Raw genomic sequence first — 7,649 nt, forward strand, 5'->3', positions numbered from 1 at the left:
ATATATATAAATTAAACAGAAACTGGTGAAATACATCAATTATTATTTTTTAATTCAATTCAAATAGACTATATATATATATATATATATACAACAGGCTTCTTTCAGTTTCCATCTACCACATCTGCTCACAAGGCTTTGGTTGGCCTGAGGCTATAGTAGAAGACATTTGCCCAAGGTGCCACACAGTGGGACTGAACCTGGAGCCATGTGGTTGGGAAGAAAGCTTCTTTACCACACAGCCATATCTGTATGTTTGGAATACTGTTAATACACGCTTTTGGTAATATCCAGCCAATTATCTGTAACATAAGTTACTAATAGATGGTGACAGACAAAAAAGAAAAGTTTAATTTTCATGCCTAAAGAACTTACGAAAGATTCTAGAATGTTTTGGCAGACATATGAAGAACTTGGGATCTAGAGCTCCTGAGGGACTTTGCACACTGAAGTTGACAGCCGTGTTTTTAGATCTATGTTTAATAAGATCATTTTAATTCCTCAATATTTTCTCTAAGAAATTATTCCTGTTGTGACCATCAACTATCTTCTAATTGATATGAGATACATTGCTGCTCTTATCATTTGATAATTTCATCATTTCTTGATTCACAGACATAACTAATAAATCGTACATTATGTAAGTTTAAAACGTTTAGTTTTATAAACAAACACTGTTGAAGAAAATTCTTTCTTCTACTAATTATTCAACATGTAAAATATAGCACAACAGATGTGTTAAGTTTCAAATCATCTGGCTGAAATACCCTATTGCAAAGATAACTGCATACCATCTTTGAGTACCATTTTGAATATCGTATTCTGCACTGTTCTTTAGCTCCATTTTTATCAAATTCTCAAAAATGATAACCTTCGATAGATTCAGTCATACTTTGTTTGGTCTGGTGATAAGAGCCTTGCCCTTTCAGCAGGCATCATTTATTTTTGAGAGAAAATTAATTACCTTATCACAGACCTTTTACAGATAAAATTCTTAGTTTCAAATTTCAGAGGTTTAGCCCCAATGCCAAAACTTCCCATACGGTCATCATGCCTGCCTAACGTAAGCAGAAATCTGTAATTTGCTTTTCACTGTTATTATCCTGAAGAAATTTTTCTGTTAATGCAGCAGCCATGCCTTTGACATTTCTGGGTCATTAACTTGAAGTGCAACTTATGCAAATAGTGTCATTGCTACGAATTATAAACTTTTATGTTCACAGGTTTTATTCAGCTAGATGCTATATTAAATATTGTCAGATACAAAACATATTAGTGTATGTATTAACAATGAATACCATATTCCACTTTTCACAAGATGCAAGTGGTTAATACGCGCAATATTTTCTAGATACTTTCGTTTTTGTTAACTGTTCCTAGAACTTCAACAATCTGCGAATGAGGTTTTAGTGAAATGAATCCTAAATAGAGAAATGAAAGCCACGTGATAGGTTAGACTAATAAAATGTGAGCTTTTGATATATTTCAACCGAAATATGCAAAAAGAAACTGGAAAAACATTTTGAAATTTAAAACCATTAAACATCAACCTAACCCAAGATTCTAGAAACGACACAGATTATTACATCAAAAGGCTAATTGATGATTTCAAATTTTGTCACAAGGCCAGCCATTTCGGGAAAGGGGTTAGTCGATTACATCAACGCTTGTGCTCAACTGATGCTTATTTTATCGACCTTGAAAGGTCTTGGAGGAATTTGAACTCAGAACATAAATAAGGACAAAATGTCGCTAAGCATTTTCTCCGGCATGATAACAATTATGTTAGTTCGCTGCTTTAAATGGCTAATAATAAACATTCATCCTTTTTAACTCATCAGCTAAGTTGATGCAGTTGAACAATGAACATTTATTTATTGAAGAAATGTGTTAAAAAAATTAAATTACACAGGAATTGAAAGTTTATAAAAATTCAATTCCTTGAAATGAAAAAAAAAATACCGTAAATACATTTGATACTTTTGGCATTGGTTGTTTATAAACACGAAACACAAAGTACTGTCATTTGAAGTCAACGTGGAAACTAAAGCTTACAAAATTATTATATTTACATAAATCAAATAAACTCACTTTTAAACTACATTTCCCCAATGGAAAAACGGAACAAAATCTTATTCAATTAAATTGAATTTATTTACATATACAATTAACCGATCCATTTTATATAGAGTTTTGCAATTAACTGAATTATGCACTTAAGGAGAATCAAAAACAGAATGCAGTAAGAAAATGAAAAGAAATTCTGAACTCCTCAAAGAAACCACTTTTTCTTTCCCTTCTCCCATTGTTTTCTCTCCATGGTGTGGAGCACCTATTTGTATTCAAATTGTGTGTGTGTGTTCCACATTATATATTTAGTTGTATTCAGAAACTTGGTGACTGTTAGCTAGAGTTCTGTTGAACAGAAACAGAAGAGGAGCATCGTACGAGATACGTTAAACAACAACCTTCTAAAAGGACAGTGAACTTCGAATGCCTTCACTGCTCCAAATAACTGTTACCTTGTTTAAGATGCTTAAAATTCCTAATGGACCTCCTTGCAAGTTGTATGGCTACAATCTGGGACAGAAGTATCGGGTTTATGAACTGCCATGGATATCATAGTAATTTAGTTCTGTCAACTAAATGAAAAACTTAGCTCGTCTTGGAGATAGCGAGATGAAGATATAGAAAACTTGGTGAGTGAACAGCGTGATTTGTTAGCTTACATCAGTGTTTCTCAACAGAGGTCCATATAGGACTTTTGGTGGATTCACGCAAGCAAAATCGTAAATTGGGGATCCACAGTAGAATTTTAAGGGTTTATGAAAAAATTTGGTCAATCTCTAGTTTAGGACCCGGTCACAAAATTTACCCCCAAAAATAGTGTAATAGGTGTCCTAAACTAGAGATTAACCAAAAACTTTGCTTTAGAAGTATTTATTACAAGAAACAGCAATTTTTCTTTCATAACGTTTTACATAGCTCAATCTACACAAGTAAATGTGACAAACATAATAGGAATTTTTGAAAGTATCTACAAACTAGTTTTTAAACGTCGAATGGCAATCAGAATCCACCAGAGTGAAATACTAATCAAAAGGGTGAATAGGTAAAAAAAAAACAGTTGAGACCCACTGGTTTAAATGAACAGACATTTGAGAGGATCAGAAGTGTCATCCAGCATGGCTAGTCAGAAATTACTGTCAAAGAAGTACCAAACTTTTGTGAGTTCACGTGCACTTCTATTTTTGAAATACAAGTCAATATGTAGCCACCAACAGGATATGTAGGATACTGTCAATAATATGAATAAAGATTCCTATTATACAGCTGAAATAAATACCACTGCCACCACTCTAAAAGAAGGGGGAAATTGTCAGTTTCACTCAGTTCTTTGTTTTGATTACAGTGTGTGTGTGTGGTAATGTACAAAGAATATAGCATATAGAGCTCAATACGTTGGGTAGTCATGAACAGGCCCAGTCCGGGCGAAACTCGAGAAGACTTTGAACATAATTAACACCCAGAAACACACCTACGTACATATATACATACGTACGTACGTTAGTAAGTAGGTAGGTAGGTACCTACCTAGTTACAAACGTATGTAGGTAGGTGTGTGTGTTAATTATATCGAAAGTCTTCTCTTAAGTTCCGCCCGACTGTGCCTATTAGGTAGGGAGGGAGAGAGTTAGCTAGATAGATAGATAAATAATAGATAGATAGATAGAGATCAGACGGTTCGGAATTAGCATGAAGAGAGAAAGTGTGAGAAGCGGGAATGGGTGTGTGTGTGCTGCCGAGAATTTTTATTGTCGAGTAGTTTTCTCCGCTTGATCGGTATAACCAAACTATCAACAGGTTCAACACATACAAGGGTTAGACAAGGAAGATGAAACCTTTACATGTTCTCTCGACCTGCTAGAAATGGCAGCTAAATCTATCTTACACTACATCATAATGTCTAAAAACGAAAAAAAAAAAAACGGATGACACGTTATATAACTTAGCTGGAGGGTGGGATGACTATTTGTAAATATAAGTCGGAATTGGTTTGACTGCCACTGATCGCACATCTACTTGAAATTGTTACGGAAATTCGCAAACAAATACTTTCACTTATACAATTTCTCCGAAAAATTGTCCAGATATACAATGTCCATGCTGGGTGAAAGTAAAGAATACGTACACCCGGTATTTAGGGTTAGGGTTAGGGTTTTTGCTACGCTGAAAACGGGTGGTGTACGTATTCTTCATCTCCGCCTCCATACAGTTTGGAATTTTATTGTATAAGGAAGGCTGTCTAGCTGTGACAACCTTGTTTATTGATGTGGGCCACTTTAGGCTTAGGAGTTCAGAATTTATTACATTTACGTCATTTAAATATGTTCAGGAGTGTGTTGAGAGATTTTGGCTGCTGTGTTAAGGAGAACTGGTCATTACGATAATGGTGTCTTTGTAAATAAGAGTCTATTTATAAGTTGATATAACGTGTGAGAGATTCTAGATAATATATAATTGGTTTCATTCATAATTAGAGTACCAATATATCGCAATATGGTCCTGCGTGCTGTCAGAATCGTTAGCACGCAAAGCAAAATGTTTAGCGGCATTTTGTCCGTCTGAGCTTTACGTTCTGAGTTCAAATTCCGCCGAGGTCGACCTAGTCTCCCATCCTTTCGGATCGATAAAATAGATACTAGTAGAACACTGGAATCGATGTAATCGGTTTACAGCTCCCCTAAAATTGCTGGCCTTGTGTCAAAATTTGAAACTAATATGTTCCAAAATTCATAACGAAACAAAATATTTAGTAATCGTAAACCCTAACCCTAAGGCACATGCAAATAAATAACAAACATGTACTCCGCATGTTTGAGAACAGAGTCTGTAACATTAAATATTGCGTGGGTGGGTGCTTCTGTTTGCACCGGTCTAAAGGAAATTCAGTATTACCGTTTATGTCATGTACCGTAGCTTGATTTTTTTTCACTGACAGTGATCTGTACAATAAGTACAAGACTTAAATGAATACTGGTATCGATATGATTGATGAAAAAAAAACTAAAAGGAGTGTCTCTGTATGGCCGCGGTCCCATAAATGCCAGGCGTCACTACAAAACCACCTTCTACTTTTGTCCGTGCCAGTAGACGAAATGGTTACATATTTTGTGAATTTTATTTAGTGTTTGCAGTTAGAGTGTATTATGTACACTGATGAAACCAAATAAGGTTACGGTTTCATCAGTCTACACAATACACTCTAACCGCGGTCGAGTTCCGGTAACAGTTTACAACATAACGCTACCAACAATACAATAATCATCGTCGTCGTTGTCATCAACACTACATTTCATACATTGGCAAGCAATTCTTTCTCCAATACTACCGCTAACTTTTTCTCTCAAACATTGTTTATAATTTTAAGCTATAGTTTAATTTTCAGAATGAATAACCTTAATAAAGAATTAAGTGATTAATCATTTTAGTTTAGTAAAATAATAATAGTAAATTCGTATATAGGCCCAAGGCTTGATTATTTGTTTTTCTTTTAGTTGGGTGGTGGTGGAATATTAATGATTTTAACGACCTCAGTACTCGATTAGTTCATTATTTGATATATCCAAGAAAAATGAAAGGTAAAGTTGACACTACGAAATTTGTACTTCGAACAAAGAACACAACTAAATACGACCCGATGCTCTGAGTAACTATACCAACGCTTTCATTATAGAATACACATTTCATCGGTTTCATTATTTCGAAAAAGCTTTATTAAAAATAATAAAATCTATTAAAATGTTTTGTCGAAAAAAAACTCTTTAGAAGGTTTTATCATTCTTTACACTTTAACTGAAAGTATTCTGTTGGAGGGAGATTTGCCCGGACTAAGCAGAGTATCAGTCTAGATTTGTAATCCATCTGTTATTGTAGCGGTCCTAGAAAACTGAAAGCTAAAGAGTGGGCAAAAACACCCGTAGAAGTATGTAAAAACGACTTTTCATGAAGGTAATATCATAACCACAAAAACGAACTAAAAAAAGTCTAAACATAATTTTCCCATCTTAAACAACAAAATCTTAAAATATCCCTCGGCAAACATAACAAGGTGGCCTCAGAACAGCGTTAAGAAAACATATTTCGCACTCGAAAAACAAAATCTGATTGAAAATAGTGAAAGTATTCAAAAGTAGAAGCGCTACATTATATTTAAAGATCGTCGAAAATGAAAGACGACTAGTTTGATCTGAGATAGATTTGGTTGTTTTATGTATTTTTTCTAGTAGAGTAAGCGATCAGGCAGAGACCCCTTCCTAGATTTGGAGGTGTGTTTGTGGAGTTTAAGTGCTTGAATGATAAAATGGATTACACACAAGCTAACTTGCCAATTCTTTTTTTTTTTTTCAAATAATATTCAACATCTTAAAAAGACAGAAAAAGAGAAAGGAGACACTGGATGACGTGGTCCTACGTGAATGAAAAAAGACGGAACTGTTACAGATGGAATGCTTTAGATAAGACTGTTGAATGAGGACTGGACGGAATTTAAAGGCAATATTAAAACCTGCCCCTACAGGACTGCAAAGATGTATTTACAATTCAAATTACGATAATTTGTACTTTTATTTTCATATATAACATATAAACATGTACATCTTTTAGAACATAGATATTGCTGGCAAATTTTTAAATTAACACAAACATTTATTTACAAGAAAGAAAATTACCGGAGAACTTTCTTAATTTGTACCATGATGTTATTGTCTTATATTGATCATATATTATATTGATTATATATTATTTTATATTGATTATATAATTATTTTATATTGATTAATATATTACAAATAAATACCTTTTGCAGATGTGCTTGTAGTGCTTCTCTTGTTTACTTTATTACTGCAGCTGATCAGCACTACTTTCATACGTCTTCTCTCTCTCCCTCTCTTTTGTACTTAACTATTTCTCTCTCTCCCTCCCTCTTTCTCTCCTCTCTCTTGTACTTAACTATTTCTCTCTCTCTCTCTCTCTCTCTCTCTCTCTCACACACACGTCCTTGTATTCCTCTTTCTCTCTCTTATGCGTGAGTCTTTCTCTCACTTTTTCACTTCTCTGTATTTTCCTCTTTGTCTCTCCGTTTGTGTGTGTTTCTCTCTATTTGCTTGTGTATATGTGTGTATGTATGTATGTATGTATATGTGAGTGTATGTGTTTTTCCTATTCTTTTAGATATAACACAATAAAAGTAACTCAAGGGTCTGATATTTCGTGAGTAATACTTATCAAATATGTTGTTGTTGTTGGCACTCCGTCGCTTACGACGACGAGGGTTCCAGTTGATGAACGGAACAGCCTGCTCGTGAAATTAACGTGCAAGTGGCTGAGCACTCCACAGACACGTGTACCCTTAACGTAGTTCTCGGGGATATTCAGCGTGACACAGTGTGACAAGGCTGACCCTTTGAATTACAGGCACAACAGAAACAGGAAGTAAGAGTGAGAGAAAGTTGTGGTGAAAGAGTACAGCAGGGTTCGCCACCATCCCCTGCCGGAGCCTCGTGGAGCTTTAGGTGTTTTCACTCAATAAACACTCACAACGCCCGGTCTGGGAATCGAAACCGCGAGTCCGCTGCCCTAACCATTGC

General features: G+C 34.9%; 1 protein-coding gene across 2 annotated transcripts in view; it reads right to left on the reverse strand.

The window, feature by feature from the left end:
- LOC106877898 (uridine phosphorylase 1-like) overlaps nucleotides 1-7,395 on the reverse strand; it is a 24,118-nt gene extending 16,723 nt beyond the window's left edge. The window contains exon 1 of one of the 2 annotated variants that reach the window (XM_014926946.2): nucleotides 6,860-7,395. The gene's annotated coding sequence lies outside the window, so the exon portion shown is untranslated. The remainder of the gene's footprint in view (nucleotides 1-6,859) is intronic. The other variant, XM_014926945.2, reaches the window with a different exon arrangement.
- Between the last annotated feature and the right edge of the window lie 254 nt (nucleotides 7,396-7,649).

The sequence above is a fragment of the Octopus bimaculoides genome, chromosome 17 (assembly GCF_001194135.2).
Source record: "Octopus bimaculoides isolate UCB-OBI-ISO-001 chromosome 17, ASM119413v2, whole genome shotgun sequence".
Lineage (NCBI taxonomy): Eukaryota > Metazoa > Mollusca > Cephalopoda > Octopoda > Octopodidae > Octopus > Octopus bimaculoides.